Below are 20,311 nucleotides of genomic sequence, written 5' to 3'. Positions count from 1 at the left end.
GGGTTAGTGAAAATCTTTCCCATTCTGTAGGCTGTCATTTTGTCTTGTTGACCATGTCCTTTGCTTTACAGAAGCTTTTCAGTTTCAGGACGTCCCATTTATTAATTGTTTCGCTCAGTGTCTGTGCTGCTGGAATTATATTTAGGAAGTGGTCTTCTGTGTCAATGCATTCAAGTGTACTTCCCACTTTCTCTTCTATGAGGTTCAGTATGGTTGACTTTATGTTGAGGTCTTTGATTCATTTGGACTTGAGTTTTGTGCATGGTGATAGATATGGGTCTATTTTCATTCTCCTACATGTTGATATCCAGTTATGCCACCACCATTTTTGAATGTGCTTTCTTTTCTTCATTTTATAGTTTTTGCTTTTTTGTCAAATATCAGGTATTCCTAGGCATGGATTGATATCTGGACCTTTGATTCAGTTCCATTGGTCCTCCTGTCTGTTCTTATGCCAATACTAGGCTGTTTTTAGTACGGTAGCTCTGTAGTAGAGTTTGAAGTCAGGGATTGTGATGCTTCCAGAAGTTCCTTTATTGTACAGAATTGTTTTGGCTATCCTGGGTTTTTTGCTTTTCCATATGAGGTTGAGTACTGTTCTTTTGAGGTCTGTGAAGAATTTTGCTGGGATTTTGATAGGCATTGCATTAAATCTGTAGATTACTTTTGATAAGATTGCCATTTTTACTATGTTAATTCTATCTACCCAAGAACATGGGAGATCTTTCCATTTTTTGGTGTCTTCTTCAATTTCTTTATTCAAATATTTAAAGTTCTTGTCATACAAGTCATCCACTTGTTTGGTTAGAGTTACTTCAAGATGTTTTGTGCTATTTGTGGTGATTGTGAAGGGTGTAGATTCTCTGATTTCTTTCTCAGCCCATTTATCATCTGTGTACAGGAGGGCTACTATTTTTTTCTAGTTAATCTTGTATCCTGCTACATTACTGAAGGTGTTTATGAGTTGTAGAAGTTCCTTGGTGGAATTTTTGAGGTTGCTTATGTAAACTATTATATCATTAGCAAATAGTGAGAGTTTGCCTTCTTTTCTGATTCGTATTCCCTTGTGATCCCCCACTCTTATTGAGTCTGTACTGTGTTAGGGGATGAGGCTAGACCTGTCTCTGTACTGATGGCTAGTCCCATTGATGACTTGTGCTTCATCTCAGAACAGGGACAGCTTCTGGTCATGCTAAAAGGTAAAGGATTCAGCCTGGTCAATGAGGTCAATAAAGGGAAGAGCCAGGACCAGAGTGAGGCCCGTTGACTCTCAGTCCGGTGCTCAGCTTCGGGCTCCCTTCCTGGCAGAGGTGGACACGTGGTCCAGAAGGAGGCTGATGAGAGCCACCTCTCACAATAGCTTCTCTTCTCACCAAAGATGACAGGAAACGTCAAAGTCAAATATTCACCGGAGGCGAAGTGTGAGCACTTCAAAGGAGAGTCAATCAAACATTCCCTTTGGGGTGGGGGTGGGGCGGACACTCAGGGCTCAGAAATCACAGTGGGTCATGCGCAGAGAGCCTTGCTGATCTCAGCATGATGGACAGAGGAACCTTCTGCTTCCCATGGTTTGAAATTCCTCCTCTCTTCTTCCACATAGAAAAAAATGTTACCTTGGGTGAAGCTGAGGTGGGCTCAGGAAGCCTGTGATGGGAGATGGAGAGGGAGAGGGAGACGGAGAGGGAGGGGGAGGGGGGAGAGGGAGATTTCAGCCAGCTCCAAGCCCCTCACAGGCCTTTTGTCTCTTTCCCCTTTCCCCAACTCCCCTCTTTCTTGGGAGCCTATGCAGAGGCACAGGTGGCAAAAATGTTCTTTTCTCAGAGGCACAAGTCACCTTAGTTCCCTGCTCTCAGGGGACTCATCTGAGGGTGTTCCTTTCTTCAAAATGCCACCTTCTCTGTTTCAGCCTTGCCTTTCCCCTCCTCCATTATCGTCACCCCCTCTGCTAAGATTTCAACCCCTCAAGTCCTCTGTTGGGACTTGCTCGCATTCCCCTGATGGTGGAGGGGTCTTCCTGCCGGTTGGTATTTCTCAGTAGCAGCTCCTTTCCTTGGGCTTTCCTCCCCATCACTAGCCCACTTGACAGCTTTGGAGGTGATTGATGATTGAATCTCTCATCCAGTTGCCAGAGGGCAGGAGGGGGAAGGGGCTCCATGACAGTGAGGGGGCCCTGGGTGTGGGAGTGGGTGGGCTTGTCTCTCCAGGAGGGGCCCCAAGGTCATTTAAAATACCTTGAATTTAATATGCTGATCCTTTGGTGGTCAACTAAGTAAGTCTAAAATATTTTCATTGAAAATAGCTTACAGACAGGACACCACCTCCACCTCCCAGCATTTTATGTCCCAGCTGGAGAATACTTTTAAGACACAGAAAGAATTTACAGAAATACTAATCATGTTAAAGTAAAGGACTGTTTATTAGAGATCTTAAAGATGAGTCACATGCTGAGAGAAAGAATTCGGGCTGTATATCTACTTGCAAAGGGTCAGTTCATGTTACACACATAGAGCTCCTGTAACTCATGTACAAGAGTTGATGGGGAAAGGCTTCAGAGAGGAGGACCACTTACGATAAGAAATTGTGAAGACGTATTGGCTTCATCATCACCATCAAGCAAAGCAGCTAGAGAGGGAGGAACTGACATGTTTGTTCACTTGGCAACAGTCACGGCCTGTTATAGGAACTGGAAAGACCTAGAAATCACTTACTGTTGCATGAAAACAGATTAAGCCTGACTTTGCAATGCATAACAGGAGCCGAGAAAGACCAAAATCACCATTTCTTCTGCTGGCTTATGTTCTCCTGAGAGACAGACCACAGGTCAGCAATGGGATTGTTAGCTAGATTAGAGGCATGCCGGAAAGTAAGACAGAGAAGGGGACAAATGGGAAGGAAGATAGAGAAGGGGATGGAGAGGGTGTGGGAAGGTGACAGTAGCTCAGTCTTATCAGGAAGGCGGCACTGGAGAAAGATGTGAAAGAATGGGAGAATGAATTGTCAAATTCCCCAGGGGAAGACACAAGCTGTAGAGCCTTCAGTTCACAAGGAGTGCAATAACACACACAAGAGTCACTGGACCACGGTCCTTCTGAAGTTTATCCAGGCTCTTGGGTATTGCGAGGGCTGGGTTCAGTTTTCTCAGAAGTTGTTTATGTTCTCTGACTTCAAGCTTTTAACAAACAAAATCTCTCCTTTTCAGCTGAGTGGCTGTCCAACCCTCCTGTTTGCATGGTAAAGTTTGTTTCCCAAGTTGTCTTAACTTTGTATCGTCTCTCACCTTTAACCCAAGACAGTGAAATTCTTTAAAACTTTGTGGGCTTTTTATTTACTAATTTATAATCTATTAACTGAGAACCATCTTAACAATGATCTTTGAAGGAAGGTTTTAATGATCTTCATATTTTAAGAGCTCCCCCCTCCCCCACTGGGTCTCACTATGTAGCCCTAGGTAGTCTGGGACTCACAGAGATCCACCTGTATCTGCCTCTCAGTGCTGGGATTAATGTGGCCGGTCACAAAACCAGTTAAGAAGAAGCTCTACTTCTTTCGTCCTTCCTTCCTTCCTTCCTTCCTTCCTTTCTTTTCTTTCTTTTTTTTTTTGGGATTTTTGAGACAGGGTTTCTTGGTAGCTTTGGAACCTGTCCTGTAATTAACTATTGTTGACCAGGCTGACCTTGAAGTCACAGAGATCCACCTGCCTCTGCCTCCATAGTGCTGGGATTAAAGGCATGTGTAACCACTGCCCGGCTAGAAGCTCTATTTTTAGAGAGAATCTGCAAGACACAGAGGACACACCTTCACACCCCTACAAAGGGCACACCTTTACATCCCTAAAGGAGAAACATCTTCACACCCCTACAGAGGACACACCTTCATACCACTATAAAGGGCACATATTCACACCCCTACAGAAGACACACCTTCACACCCCTACAGAGGACACACCTTCACACCCCTACAGAGGACACACCTTCACACCCCTACAGGGGACACACCTTCACACCTTACAGAGGACACACCTTCACACCCTACAGAGGACACACCTTCACACTTTTACAGGGGAGGATTCACTAAGGAATGTTGGAGGAAGAGGACCCTTGAAAACTCATTTCTTTCTCTCAAAGAATACAGAACCCTGGCAAAAATGAACAAAATTGTTGTTTTTGGAACTCTATAAATTAACCAAAGGCTTGACCAGTTTGAGAAATGTTTCCTGGAGAAAAATGGCTGAATCTTGGCAAGAAAACAAATTCTGTGCTGTGTTTATCTGTCCCGCTCCCATGCCCCTTGCCCAACTCTAGGGCAGCCTTATGTTTTAGTTCCTTTTCTGTTGCTGTGATACATTTTCCTAATAAAACCTAGGATAGTGGAGAGGGGCTTCTTTTAGCTTGTAATTCTGGGTTATAACCCACAATAGTGCAGAAGCCAATGCACCAGGAACATAAAACAGCTAGTCACATCCCATCTAGTCAAGAGTAATGAGACATGAAATTGTACACACTTTCCTGCTTGGTTGTTTATGCTCAGTACAATTTTTCCACTCTTATTTAGTTCAAGACTCCTTGCCTAGGGGTTGGTGTTGCTCGCAGTCGGGTTGGGTCTTTCCACATCAACTAGCTTAATTAAAGTAATGCTCCAGACATGTCCACAGGCCAACCCAATGTAGACAATCCCTTGCTGAGACCCTTTTCCTGGTCAATTCTAGTTAGGGTCAAGTTGATAATTAAAACAAACCACCACACCTTGAAGTCAATAAATACTCTTGGAAGTCTGATGCTTGTGAAATCCAGCTCTCCAGTCCAGCCACGGCAGGAGGGAGCGTGCAGTTCCTCTAAAACCCTATCCCCAGAGCGCTGTCACTGTCTGACTCCATGACAAAGCTCTCTATCCTCTGACTAATCTTTGTTTCACTCAGTTGGGTGGGACCCATTCCTAGGTCTTATTCCCAAGACAGGGCACTGTAATCATTTCACATTAAGCAGCATGAGAAAGTGATTCTCCTGGGGTAAGAAGCTGGCCAAAGATCTGAGAATGAGATGTCCATAGGGGCCTCTGCCATGCTATTACCTGTTCTTGTGGATGCAGAAGGCCTCTGGTAAGCATATGCTCTGGAAAACCCCAAGAAGGTCATGGCCTCTTGCCACCTCCAGCTGCTGCTAAGGTGGTGTCTCAAGGAACAAACGTGAAGACAGAGTTGTGAATTGCCAGCATAGTGAAGGAGACATGTCCTGGAGCTCACGGAGAGCATGCATGACCAACGATAGAAGGTCTTTGACTACAAGGCAATCTAAAGAACTTTCTATCTAAGTTGATGGCTACTTTGGGTGACTGTCCACACAGCAAGATGTCTCTGTCATTTCTAGAGTTTTGGAAGTTGCTTACAATGCATTTCCTGTTTACTTAGGTAATATTATATCCTTCTGGAGTCTTTGATGGAGTTGAAGAATTGATAGTTATAGTTTTCCTTAGTTATGATAAAAGATAAAGTAGATATAAATATTGTAACTGTAATTATACCTGTTTTGTTACATGTGATTTTACTATGTTAAAGTTAAAACCTTCCTTTTTTATTTAAACGGAAAAGGGGAGGTGATATGGGATTCCCCTCTGTATGCTGTGAATATCATTGGTTAATAAAGAAAACTTCCTTGGCCTGTTGATGGGGCAGAACTTAGGTAGGCTGGAAAAACTAAACTGAATGCTGGGAGAAAGAAGGGTGGAGTGAGGAGAAGCCATCTAGGCCCACCAGAGACAGACGCTGGGAACTTTACCCAGTAAGCACAGCCACGTGACAATACATAGATTACTAGAAATGGGTTAAGATATAAATGTTAGCCAAAAAGAATCTAGAGCTAATGGGCCAAGCAGTAATTTAAATAATATGAATTCTGTGTGATTATTATGGGAGTCTGGACAGCTGGGAAATGAACAAGTAGTCTTCTTACAGCATGGAGAGACAGTTTTATTTAAGGATGTGGCACCTTGTAGATCCGCTTAGCACCAGTGGATGGCCCTACACTCATGAGTATATGAGCAGTACACTCTAGGTTATGTTGAAAAACAAAATAAGAAAGGGGTTAGAGAGATAGCTTAGTGGTTAAGAACACTGGTTGTTCTCCCAGAGGACTTGGGATCAATTCTCAGCACCAACACGGCAGTTCATAACTGCCTGTAAATTCAGTACTAGGGGATGCAGTGACCTCTCTGGCCTCCTTGGAACCAGGTACCTTCATGATACCCAGACATACATGCAGACAAACACCCATACACATAAAAATAAATAAATAAAAACAGAACAGGGATATTTGAAGTTGGGAGGGTGTGGGAAGTGGAGGGAAGATCTGGAAGGAATTAGGGAGAAGAGGGAGGGGTAGCTATGATCAAAATTCATTGTATGAAATTTGCAAACTATTAATATAAATATAATATTTAAATAAAAATGCCTGCCTAATAATTAGCTAACTTCTAAGGTAGGTAGGTAGAAACTGTCAGGTCCAAAAGAAGTTCCATTTCTCCAAATTCCACAGGGCAGAGGGGACAAATGACTATCTGTGGTGCCTATTGGCACACCACAGTGCATGCCGGCTCCAGGATCCCTCGGTATCAAAAATGACTATCTGGTGCCATTGGCACACCACAGTGCATGCCTGCTGCAGGCTCCCTCCCTCGGTATCACAACAACCTGTTAAATATTTCAAAGTGGAGCTAGCCTCTAGCTCTTCTCACTTCCTCCCTATCCTAAACTCCCTCAGCTCACGGGCTTCCCTCCCACAGCTGCCCATTCTTCTTACAGCCATGCTATTCTGGATATGCTCTTTTTTTTCCCTCACCTCTCTTTGCCTTCCTCTTACCTGCTCCCCTGTCTCTGGTGCTCTCCTTCTCTATGTACCTACCCCACCCCCTACTCTGCTCATGGTCAGGTCCAGTCTGCTGGCCATGTTCAATCTACTGCTTTCTCTCTCTGCTCTGGATTCTTCCAGAGGTCTCTGCCTGTTCTTTCTCTCACATCTACAGCAAAACCCTTCCCCTTAACCATACTATGGAGTGGTCACGTTGTCAGTTCAGTGACTGCAGGTGAAAAAGATTACAGAGTTCACAGAATTACCTCGGGAAGAACCCCTTATTGTACTAAACAGACATCTCTGGCAGCAGGCAGTGGTGGTGGCAGCAGGCAGCGTGGCTGTGAGAAGGGGCACTTAAAACGCATTGTCAGTTTTCAACCAAAAGTTAGAAGACATACAAACATGCTATCTTATTGTATTCACAGAAAAGAATTCAGATTAAACTCTCTGGAAAGCATATTTGTTGGATTTTTTAGATAAAGACTTTAAATTGGCTTTTGTGAGTGCCTTCAGAGAAGAATAGAAAACTCTTGCCTGATATTAAGGTTAAATGTGGCAACAATGTCTCACCAAAGAGAGCATCAAACAGAAGACAGAAGTTATAAAGAGATACAAACAGACAGTCTGGAATTGCAAAGTTCAGTAACTGCTGTGGACCCTGGCTTGGATTCAGAATAGGTTTGAGCAGACAGAAAAATCAGCTGACTCAAAGAGAGGTGAGTTGGACCAGGATGCAGGGGCATCCCTTTAATCCCAACGTCAAGGGGGCAGAGGCACACGGATCTCTAGGCCAGCCTGGTTTAACATAGTGAGTTCCAGGACAGCCAAGGCTACATCCTGTGTCAAAACAAACAGCCAGTCAGCCAGACAGACAGACAGACATGTGATTTATAATTACCCAGCCTCAGAAACACAAACAAACAAACAAACAAATAAATAAATAAATAAGCAGAGCCTCAATGATTTGTCTGTCTTTATTAGGCATATCAATGTACTCCTAAAGACACTGGCGGGAGAATTAAGAATTAGGAAAATGTACTCCAATTAGGACAATTTAAAAGGATTTACATGTGTCATAATCACAATGCTTAAAAGTCAAAGATAAAGGGAGAATGTTGAAAGTGGCAACAAAACCCTGTTCAGCACATGTGGGAGTTCCTCCCTAAGATTAAGGAATAATCAGGAATCATTGACAGCAGAAGACGGTGAGATTGACAAGCTGCTGAGAGAATTAGGCTGTCAATTAAGTGCAGCATTGTTTAAAAAACTATCAAGAACTTCAAACAGCAAGATAAACAAAAATTAATGAAAAATGACCTAGTGTAAAAAGTTGTTCTGCAAGAAATACTAACGAGAGTTCATTGGGTTGAAGGAAGGGTGCCTGGCAATGTTCCAACTCCATGTGGAGAAGAAACCCTTCATTGTGAAGAGCAGCTAACAGGCGAAGGGAACAGCAGCCTGCGTGGCTTTCTGTTTGTGACTTTTTTTTCCCTATCTGCTTTTGAAAGAAAATTTATAAAACAATAGTTATTTTATTTTTGTTTTTTAAGACAGGGTCTCCTGTAGCCCAGGCTGCCCCCCCCCACTGAACGCACTGTGGAGCTGAGTGTGAACCCCTGATCCCCCTGCTTCAGCTCCTCAGTGCTAGAATTACAGACCTGCAAGGCAAGCTCGGCTTGAAGCAATGGCTACCAAACTGCTGAGAGCTTTACAGTGTGTGAAGATGATTGGAAGACATTGTCTTTATCAAGCACAACACTGAGTGTAGGGAATTCATTCTTGTAATTAAAAAAGAAAATGTCTACTTGACACTAAAGATGACAGTAACAGAGGAACAGACGGGTGACAATGACAATAGATATCGACACGGTACGTGTCAGGTTTACCATATTTGTAACTGAATGAGGTGGGAATGGATTAAAATACTAATCAAGGCAGGGACCAGAAAATAGCTAAGAAGCACATCCAAATATCTACTGCTTATAAAAGACAAATATTAGATCCAATGACATCAGTAAGTTCTAAGAGAAAGGACAGCAAAGAATCTACTGTTTAGTAAGCAATAAAAGCTGAAATAGCTACGTTAACATCAGACGAAACGGGCACCAAGGCAAAAAGTGTTACCAGAGAAATAAAAGACATTTTATAGTGACGGGAAAATGGATGCACTGGGAGGAAATAAACATATATGTATCTATGAGAAGAAACAACAACAAAATCAAATGAAGAATTCAGTAATTCAACAACAATAGTTGGAAACTTCAACATCCCAGTTTCTTGTGTGAATGTTGTTGTTGTACGTGCACATGTGTGTGCAGCCGTGCCTGTGCCCATGCATACAGAGACCAGAGGACAACACCAGGTGTCCTGTCTGAGCACTCTCTGTATCACCCCTGAGACAGGATCTCTCAGTGAATGTGGAGTTGGGCTGGCTTGGCTGGCAGCCAGCGAGCCCCAGTGATCCTTCTGTCTGTGCCTTACACTAAGGCAGGGTGACGCGTGTGCCGCCTGACCTGTTTTTTACATGGCTGCTGGTATCAGAACTCAGGTCCTCATGCTTGAACAGAAAGCTTTCTTACTCACTGGGCGATTAACGCAGCCCCCAGTACCACTCTTTCAGTAATAGGTAGAACAAGTAGACAGACAAACAGGGAAAGGAATATCTGTAGATGGTTATGAACCAACTCTCTGACAGGCTTCCACGGGACACTCTGCACAACAGCTGAGCCACACCCTCCCCAAGTGCACATGGAGATTCTCCAGAATGAGTGCTTAGGCCAGAAATAAGCTTTAATAGGCTTAAGAGGATTAAAATCATACAAAAAAAAATCTGTTTTCTAATCACAATGGAATTAAATTACAAGTCTGTATTAGGAGCAAATATGAGAAACTCGGAAATAATAAGAAATTAAACAACATATTCATCAATGACTTCTAAGTCAGAGACGAGACCACAGAGGCATTAGGAATACTATGAAATGAACGAGAACAAAAATCACAACATAGCCAGTCTCACAGGGTGTGGTGAAAGCAACAGCTGAGTGACATTATACCTGTAAACACAGAGTTTTAAGGGCAATAAATCTCAAATCCAAAACTTCACCTGCCTAGAGAAAGAAGAAAAGGAGCAGTCTAGCCAAAGGGACCAGGAGGAAGGAAAGACTACCAGTAGATGGGGTGGAGCAGGGCAGAATAGGGAGGGGCAGAGTAGGGTGGGGAAACAGCAAATGGAAAAGGAATTATGGAAAAAAGAATGAAACTAAAAACTGGATTTTAGAAAAAAATTGTTTTAGCTGTGGAAAGGAAGAGTCATATTTCTAAAGCCTGGAATGAAAAATGAGACATCACTACAGACTCCACAGCAATGGGAAAGATTATAAGGATTATCAGATTATACTGGTGTGCCAGCAGATTAGATAGCACAGATGAAATGGAAGAATTCCTAAAAAGACACAGCTTCTTAAATTGACTTCAGGATAGAGCTTATGGGTCATCCATAATAAATTCTCCAGCCTTCACACCTCTGTCCCTCACCGTCACATGCTGAAACTCTAGCCCCCACTGAGATAGAAAGTATTTGGTGGTGTGGCCTTCGAGAGGTAACTAGGTTTAGATGGGGCTATGGGGTGGAGTCTCTTCTTGTATAAACAGAGGAAGGCACCAGCACTCCCTCTGTCATGTGGAGGGGCAGCGAGAAGGCTTCTGTGTGCCACTGAGAGGAAACCTGGCCTTCACTTATCAGATCAGTATCTCGATTGTGCATTTCCTGCCTTCAGATGTGTGAGACAGACTCCTATGGTTGAGCAGACACGGTGCTCTGTAGCTGCCAGCTGCTCTCAAAGCTGGCTCCCCAGGACAACACAATAGGCCCTGAACTCAGAGCCGGCTCACTGGATTTCCTGGCTCCCCAAGAGAATGTGGTGTCTACAGTGAGCTCTTTGGCTTGTCCTTGAGAGTCACACAACATGAATGGTGTAGTACTCCGCTGAGGGAGGCAGTCATTAAGGTCTGTGATCGCTCAGGGAAGCACACAGAAGCCCCGAGACCCCTCAGAACTATTGAAGATGAGCTTGTCAGGTCATTTCTTGGAAATGAAACCCACCGCAGCTACAAACTTATGTGAACTGTACTTAAGAGGGACCAGCTCCTACAAGGTGCAGCGGGACCGGACGGGAAGGGGCACAGGTGTGTTCTGATTAGCGATTGGTTCTGGGATGGTGACAAGCATGGTTACCTAGGATAGCTGTGCAGGCTGGATCTCCAACAACTCCAGAAATGTTGAGACTTACAGAGACACTCAGTCTCCCTAAGTGGTGTGATGTGGCCATCTGAATAGGTTCACAGTTGTCTGTTGTATTAGAATATAATGTAACATATTAAAACACAAACAATAGAAAATAAAATACAAACTAAGGGAGGAGAGAAGGATAATGTAAGCTTTGGTCGGTGAGATGGTAATGGTTCTGAGGCGGCAGGCTTGCTGGGGAGGTTAAGGCTTCACATGGCGCCAGAACACTGCTTACTTGGAATGGACCCATCCTCTTTTCCTGGGACCTGTAGGGGTGGACTCTGGGGACTTCATCTGTGCGCCATGATTTGGCCTTTTCAGTGGATACCATCCTCCTACCCACAGGGAGGATTGTCTGACTAACTCAGACCTGTAGGCTAGTTCTTGAACATTTCCAAGCTGGACTGAAGAAAGAGATGACCTCTCTATGTGGCCATGAATGCTGGGAGCTGAGACGTTCTGAAGCCTTGGACACCAGATAGCATCCAAGGGAGACAGAAGGTCAGTTGGAGAGAGGGAAGGAGCCACCAGAGAGAGGCAGGAAGCAGCTCTCTGCTCCTGCCCTTCCTTTGGTTACATGATTCTCTTCTTTGGCCTAGCCTGGTGAACATTGGCACATGCCTAGAATCCAGCACATGAGAAGAGGAGGCAGGGGGACCGACCTTAGTCTGAAACAGCAACAACAACAATCAAACAAGTAAAGATTATGAGGTTAAGAAATCACGTAGAGGGTGGAGAGACGGCTTGGCAGTAACACCACTTGTTGCTTTTCCAGAGAACTGGGACTTAATTCCGAGCACCCATTTGATAGTTCACTGTGGTCTGTGATTCCAGTTCCTGGGGGTCAGATGCCCTTTCCTGGACTCTGAGGGCACCGGGCACGAATGTGGTGTACAGACACATTCAGCCAAAACACTGACCCTAAAATAATAAAAAAATATAAAAACAGAAAAAGAAAAAGAAATCACGTAGGAGTGACCAAGAATGGCTTTAATGGCCATGGTGCGACCCGGCTTTATCAGCCAGCGCTTCAGTCCCTAAACAGGACAGCAAGCATTTGACAGTCACCTGGGACGCCGAGTGCCCCTTGTCCATCCTTTCAGGCAGCATCTATTGAGCACGTACTGTCCGCTGGACGTGTCTAACAGAGCCCAGATTATTTAGAGGAGGACAAACCTGCCAGGATACTGACCCTCCTGGAGCTTAGGGCTGGTGGAGCGGCAGGCATGAAGCAGAGCCAGCCCCCATGTCAGAGAGCGGTTAGGTGTTCTAATACGTGAGCGAGAGGAAAAGGGAGAAGACGTTATGAGAAAATAGCGTTAACGGAAAGAGTCCAGAGCTGGTGGCTGGAAAGCCCTTCTGAGGAAGGCGACCTTTGAACTGCAGCCCGATGGGTAAGAAATCTCCCAGGTAAGAGTGAAGTGACGTCTGTGCTCTGCGTACGAAGTGGTGGCGAAAACAGTGGGCCAGGCACGGGCCTCACAACTGTCTCCTGTTATGAGGTCTTTCTCCTTCCACCACTGGCAACCAAGGCACAGAGAGGTTAAGAAACCTCTTAAGGTCACACAGCTGCAAGTGTTGGGAACCGTGTTCTAGTTCTATATCCAGAGGGTGGCTTTGAGGTAGGAGCTGGAAGGTGATGTCTAGAAAGATGGGGTACAGCTGGCGGGGAAGGGGGATCTGGAACTTCTCCAGGCCTTGAAAGGCCTTGCGGTTTTATTCTTTGTGTCACGAGGAGCAATTGAAGATATGTAATCAGGAAAGGGTACGGTCCCATGTGTGTGCTAAAAGGCCCGTGGTGAGCTTAAAAATGATCATGTTTTGTGACAGCACAGAAAAGCACCCGGGAGGATCTGTTTATTTTAGTCTCCTCTAGTCTGACTCTCCAGTCTGATAACCTGGAAATACGGCCTCGCAGTCATTAACAAACACTTATATTTAATAGCACACTTGGAATGATTATACTGCACACATTGTCCAGTCAACCAGCACTTAAGGAAACATTGTATCATGTGATGGTTTTATTCCAAGGTTTTGCAGGAAGAGGCAGGCACTGGTGGGAAGGAGGGTGGAAAGTGGCTGACTTCTTTGGCTGCTTAGTCCAACAGGAACTTGGGGCCCGTCCAGGACACAGATCTAGCTTGTTCCTTGGAGACTGTTCCTGAGCCCCAAGTGGCTTCCTCAGAGCTCCCAGGTTCTGAGTTCTCCTGGAGCAGACTGTGCTAAGACCTCTTTTTCCTCTGTACACGTGACTGTCAAAGGGCAGCTGTCCCATGCAGCTCACAGGGTGGGGACTGGTCCTTTGGGTGATGCTCTGGGTACCTCTTGAATCTTCATCTTCCCTTGTGCTTCACAAGTCAGGGTGGGATGAGGCCTGGCGACTCTGGCTGTTCATAACCAGGGTAAACTGTTAGCTTTGTATCTACTTTCATCATATTGATGGATCGGACCCACCATCCTGTGGGACAAGTAGAGTGTCTTGCTGAGGTTCAGAAACTAGAAGGTGATAGAGTCACCCAGTGTGAGGATGTCGAATTCCACATCATATGTTTAGCTGCTTTTTCATGAAGCCCATGTCGCCTCTATGCTAGCTAACATCCTGTTCTGTTTGGGGCAGGAGTTTACTTTCTCAGTGAGGCTCTGTGTCTGGGCTGAACCCAGTCACAGAGGATGACATTAGGGTAGAGAGGAGGCTGACCGGACCCAGCGCTCAGTGTATTTACCATCTGCAAATGATGGGCGGGATACCTCAAGGAAAGGAAGCTGACTTTGGGAGCAGGGCATCCAGGAGCACTAGATAACCAGAGCTGCCCATGCTCCTACACCTATCAGGGACCTTGGCACTGCTCAGTCAGGTTCCAGTAACTTGCCCAGATCTGGCTGGAAAAACCCCCAGAATGCCAGGCCACCAGGCAGCCTCCCTGGGCAAGCCAGTCTCGTGCCTACCCCTCCCTCCTCATCATGGAAAAGTACAGGCAGATGGGTACCCTTCAGGCCTGCAGGCAGATGTACGCTATACTCCACACATGCTGGCCCTGTGTTCTCCAACTGCGAATACTGCCTGGTTTGTCCTCAGGCCGGGGCTGGAGGGAAACCGTTTCCCCCCAAAATAGCAGTTTTTAAAAAATATCTGGAGAATGTCCACAGTCTAAGTGGGGTGGGGTGTCTTCTAGACAGGCTCGCATTGCAGCGAGGACACTGTGGTCCTCCAGCAGAGGCAGAGAAGGAATGTGAAACTCTACCCCGCAAGGAGCAAAACGGTTTATTTTTTTTTTAATTTTTTTTTTTTTATTTTTTTGCATTTTTCCTTTCTTTCTTTTTGCCAGTTCCTATAGGGTCAGGCTTGTGGAGCCTGCTGGGAGTCTCAGCCTCCTAGAGGAGGCTCCTTCCCAAGCCTGTGGTGCAGCACTGAGCAAGTCAAGACACCTGGCTGGATATCCCAGGTGCTCACCCGGGGCCTCCCAGCTCTTCCCTCCCTTCCCTCCCTCCTTTTCCCTCCATCCGTCCCTCCCTCTCCTTTCCCCTCCCTTGGGCAGTATGATACACAGTTTTAATATATGATCTCATGGGATCCCCTAACCTTGGCAGAGCTGGGCTTGGCCCTTAACAGGCTTCTTGGCGGTACCGCGGAGTGAACGAGTGCCCGTGAGCGTCACTTCACCTCTTCAGGCAGGAGTTTTTTCACCTCACGATGCTAGTGCTGAGTTGGATGAGCTCTGACGTCTCAGTGCCTTCTGCTTCAAAAGCTTTGGAGGGCTCTCATTCTGCTAATCAAAGCCCATTTCCTAGCTGTGCTGGTAAAACTCATTCCTTTCCACACAGGCCCCCTGCCTCATTCTCCAGCACACAATTTACCTTGACTTTTCCAGAGATACTGGGAAAGGGAGGCATGTGTGCATGCGTGCGTGCATGCGTGTGTGCGCGCGTGTGTGCGCGCGTGTGTGCGTGCACGCGTGTGTGTGTGTGTGTGTGTGTGTGTGTGTGTGCATGTGTGTGTGTATATGTAAAAATCAGGGACTCAAAGTTAGGGTCAAGAGCGAGGGATTTGGAGTGTGAATCATGGTAAATTTCAAAAGACTGAGCGAAGGGAGGTTTTTGACTAGGACAGAGGGAACGCTGTGGCCATTCTCCCTTGGGCTAAAGTTCTTGATTTGGACTGAATGGTTTGGGGGTGCATTTCTTTTTTTCTAAACCAGGTGGCTAATGTTCTTTGAACCAACAGCGTGGGAACTGTATCCCTGAGCTCTGGTGGGCTAGAAGGGTGTGAGGCTTGGCTTTCCCCACTAGCGGTGGCAGAGCAATGGCAGGACCATCTAGTGCCTGGCTAGACTTGGTCTGGTGGCCTGGGCTGGGGGTAGGGAGGGGGCGTGTGTTGAGATGACTTGGGGAACAGGGAGGTCTTGACAGCGGGAGAAGGGTGGACTGCCTTTTTGTCTCCTGTGTGTGACAAGAGAAGGGAGGGTAGAGGTGGTGGCACTGCCCTGGGCTCTCCCACCACCCCCCATGTTCAAAATCCAGTTTATTGAATTTACAGTAAAGGCTTTACGGGCTTTCCTGGAAGTGGCTCGTTACGGAAACTCTGTGCTAGCAGTTTGGTGGCTGGTGTCTGGTTTGCTTGGGAGAGGTTGACTCAGGCCTGTCTTGGTGGAAACTTCCTTTGCCTGGGTCACCCAAGGGGAGGAACTGGGGGCTCCCCTTGAGGAGATGGGCCATCTCATAGCTTGGCCTCCACTGGTCCAAACCTGATTCCACTCTGACGTTTTTCTTCGGATTTCCACCATCTGCTCCTCAGTGGAAGTGTGTTGAAAAGGTCACTCCTATAATTAGAGTCATTTTCATTGTTTTTCAAATTTTGCAAAGCATCAGATGATGGTCTACTGAGGAAAATGAAAAACCATCTTCCCAAGAAGGGACCCTGTTGACTATCAGGGACCTAGGACTAAATTTATAGGACATCTAGATTAGAGCCCTTGGCCCTGGTATGAGGTGCCAATGGCTGCCCACCTCCGGGCTACCACTTGGAAATTCCTTTCTTGGCTCAACCTGCATTCTCTGGGACTCTCTCTGTGTAGTTTCTTCATCTAGGCTGAGTTCTGACTGCAGGATGGCTGACTTCCTCAGGCACTGTCTCTAGGATCTTTGGAAAGGTCCAGAAACACAGATTAGGAATGGGTGGTTGTGACACAAGGAGACCTTGACCAGGAGCTGATTCCCAGCTCCCAGCCTCCCTGACGTCAGTCCCTGAAGCACAAGTCACTTGTCTGTCCCATGTCCTTCTTGTCCCAGCTGCGTGGATGATGCTAAGAGCCTTCAAAACCCAGGGACGTCCAGGACCTGGAGTAGGCTGGCAACTGTGGGGATTTTATTTATTTATATTTTAAGTTAAAAAAATTTAAGAAGGAAAGAACATGAATGTAGAGCCCCACTACCACAAACTAGGCAGGCAAGTTTCTCACATTTGGGGAAATCGCGGGGGTCACGAAATCCAGAGTGCAATGGATAAACTTGCCCTTCGTGATCATGGGGTCCCCTGCCAAGTAGTATGTGAAGTTGGATTGGTAAGTTTCCTCCAGACACTCATGTGCCATGTGTCCTCTCTACACACATGTGCCATGAGTCTTCTCTACACTCATGTGCTGTGTGTTTTCTCTACACTCATGTGCCGTGTGTCCTTTCTACACACGCGCTATGTGCCCTCTCTACACTCACGTGCTGTGTACCCTCTCTGCACACATGTGCCATGTGCCCTCTCTACACTCATGTGCCGTGTGTCCTCTCTACACACACATGCTGTGCATTCTCTCTATGAAGTTGCTTAGAACAGTGTCAGAACCCCACTTCTTCACAAGTAAATCTGGGCCCTCTTAGAGCTAGGGAACCTTTCTATCAGTCCCTCGTGTCCAGGAATCATCCATACTGCTGTGGGTGTTACCAGGGTCACCCAGCTGGGATTTCTACACCACCCTACAAGTGCTGGCCTGGGCAGTCTCTGAGATTGCTGGTCTGAGGCACCACTGGGGTCCTGGACCAACTTCCCAGATGTGCCCATGTGCGCAAGCCTCTGTTCTCACACGCGCCCGGTTTCCTTCTCTGAAGACAGGAAAGTAATAGTAACTTGGCAGACTGCCGCGTGAATCAAACTCACCTGAGAGCATCTGGAACCAGGATGGCGCTGGCTGGAATCACCACCTCCTCCCATCTTCCCGTGTGATGATGGGGCACTGGAAATAAGTCTGTCTGAGGATAAACAACAGCGTGGTTTCGTTGAATACATCGTGTGTGCACCAGTGCACGGTCTGGCTGGTTTTCATTTCTCCCACGGTGCTTGTTTCCAGCATGTAGGTCTGGGCCTGTCTGTTTCAGACAGTGAGCCCCTGGGGGAGGGGTTGGGGCCAACTATGACTGTGACAACGACAGCAGCCACCTTACAGTTGCCACTGCCTGTGACTTCCGTAGCACCTCTGGGAGGCAGCAATGACATACAGGGTCAAAGTGGACAAGAGATGGTAGAAGGGCATACAGCTGGCTGATGGAGGACTCTCATTGGTTAATAAAGAAACTGCCTTGGCTTTTTCATAGGGCAGGATTTAGATAGGTAGAGTAGACAGAACAGAATGCTGGGAAGAAGGGAAGTGAGGCAGCCACCTCAAGCAGTCGCCATGACTCTCCTCTCTGAGATGGATGCAGGCTAGAATCTTCCTGGTAAGCCTCCCCTCGTGGTGCTACACAGATTACTAAATATGGGTTAATCAAGATGTGAGAGAATTAGCTAATAAGAGGCTGAAACTAATGGGCCAGGCTGTGTTTAAATGAACACAATTTGTGTGTTGTTATTTTGGGGCATAAGATAGCCAGGAGGCCAGGAGCCGGGAGGGAATGCAGCCCACTGCTCCATCTACAGCTGGCTGTGGCAGCAGAACCAGACCTAGAACCTGGAGTCATTGTATACACATGTGCACTTGCATGCGCACACACAAAGACCAGATGCCAGTGCTGGGCGTTTCCCTCTATTACTTGTCACCATGTGTGTTGGAGACAGGGCCCTGTCAGGGAACCCAGAGCCTGCCATTTTCACTGGTTTCCACATGGCCTAACAGTGCAGTATGTTTATAAGAAAGGATTTTCCTGCCACTCTCCAGGTCTGCTATCCAGGGTGGGTGAGGGCTGAGTCATAACGCTCAGGGATGCAGAGTCATAAGCTATGGTCCTGTCCCTGCATCCCCGAGGGAGGAGCAGAGCAGAGGATCACGGCTAGTGTGGCTGATAGTATTATGGTCTGCCTGCAGGTCTGTCTTGTGTTGAAGAGTGATGGGGAGTGGAGTCAGTCACTCTACTAGCTGTACCCCCCCCCCGCCCCCTCCTGATCTTCCTGACATGTTCCACCCAGTAACTTACCACACACAGGGAAAGCGAGAACGCCCCTGGCTGTGCTGGTTTTGTAATCTAGTTGATAAATTAACAAGAAAATGGAAGTAGGCAAATGAATACTCCAGAGAATAATGGAGGGAGAGAGAAAGAGAGAGGGAGAGAGAACACAGAGACAGAGAAGAGAGAGAGATACAGAGAGAAAGATACAGAGATAAAGAGAAAACAGAGACAGACATTACAGAGAGAGAGCTCGCATGAGAGAGAAAGAGAGAGAGAGAATATCAGCAAGAATAAAGTTTAAATAGATTCTGGCTGAGTATGGGAAGCCGGGGTTCATCTGACAGGCTACCTGAGATTCCAGGTGTGACATAAGAAGGGCATGGCCTCTGGCCATCAATGGAGGGCAAGGAAAGGCACACCTGAACACAGGGAGTCGGGGGCATTGTGGTTCCACCTAACCTCCCTCATGGCTCCAGGCTCTGGCAAACACATGGCTTTTATTTTCCTATAAGGCCATTTTCTGATTGGGAGGGTACGTTGCTCTAACTGCAAGTAAACTGTAGGCTCACCCAGCAGCAAGGCTTGTGGGAAAAGAGCCCAGCCAGATTAGTTTCCCCTTTAATGGTTCAGAACTGGAAAACACAGAAAGAAGGGGATAGTGGTGGGTGGGTGTGCTAGATAATTTCTTCACGGCTGGGACAAAATACCCGACAAAAGCAATTTAAAGAAGGGCAGCTTGTTTTGACATGTGAAAGTATATCATGTGGGGGAGGGGCTTGTGGTCACGTGGTGTGTGCAGCCCTGCAGCCAGGAAGGAGGGATGCTCAGCTCACTCTTCTGTTACAAACAAATCACCACAGGAAATGGCTCAACAGTTACAGTCCCTTGTTGCTCCAGCAGGGCGCCCATGTTTGGTTCCCAGCAGTTACATGGTAGCTTACAACCACCCATAATGTTCAATTCTAGGGGATCTGTTGCCCTCTTCTGACCTCTATGGGCATCAGGCGCACATATAGTGCATATACATATATCCAGGAAAAACATTCATACGCACAAAATTAAATAAATAAATATTTACAACATTTTTTACATTTTTTTCTTTATGTCCATTTGTCCGTACATATGTGGAGGTCAGAGAACAACTCGTGGGAGGGAGTCAGTTCTCTCCTATCATGAGGACTTTGGCATTGAACTCCAGTCGTCAGGCTTGATGGCAAGCAGCTTTCCCTGCTAAGACTTCTTGCTGGCCTACACATTCTCTTCTTTATTTAGTGTGGAACTCCAGCCAATGGGAAGGTACTGTCTAGTCAGGGTGGGTCTTCCTCCATCACTTAAACCTCTCTGGAAACACCCTCATGGATACGCCCAGATTTTTGTCTCTTAGAAGATTCTAAGTCTTAGCAAACAAGCTAAGGTTGAGAGAAGCCAAAGACTGGGGGACTGAAGGGACATGCTGTAGAAGAGAGAAGGAAAGACCCAGGAGGAAGTCATAACGACAGCGGGACACTGGGTAGAAGATGGCCAGACTTCCACTGCCCAGGACAGGAAGCTGCTACCCAACCAGAACCAACTTCCTGCTGCCGTCCTTGCTGCCCCGCCTGTTTGCCTTTCTCTGGGTTCCCAAGTCAAGAAACCCTCTTGACAAGAGGACACACTGCCCAATCTTGCTCATACACACAGAATTTGCGAAACTTAATGGATGCCTTGGTGGCCTAAAGAGGAAGGGGCAGACACACATGCATATGCTTTTCCATGTGAATGCGTGTCCAAACTCACTTCCAACACAGGAGTCCTGTGTGGGGCAAGCAGCAGG

At 46.5% G+C, this 20,311-nt stretch overlaps 1 pseudogene; it reads right to left on the bottom strand.

Moving 5' to 3' along the window:
• Positions 1-16,527: 16,527 nt before the first annotated feature.
• LOC119801540 lies at positions 16,528-16,674 on the bottom strand (annotated as a pseudogene).
• Between the last annotated feature and the right edge of the window lie 3,637 nt (positions 16,675-20,311).

Source organism: Arvicola amphibius, chromosome 14 (genome assembly GCF_903992535.2).
Source record: "Arvicola amphibius chromosome 14, mArvAmp1.2, whole genome shotgun sequence".
Lineage (NCBI taxonomy): Eukaryota > Metazoa > Chordata > Mammalia > Rodentia > Cricetidae > Arvicola > Arvicola amphibius.
The sequence above is the reverse complement of the archived record's forward strand: the minus strand, read 5'-3'. Positions and strand labels throughout refer to the sequence as shown.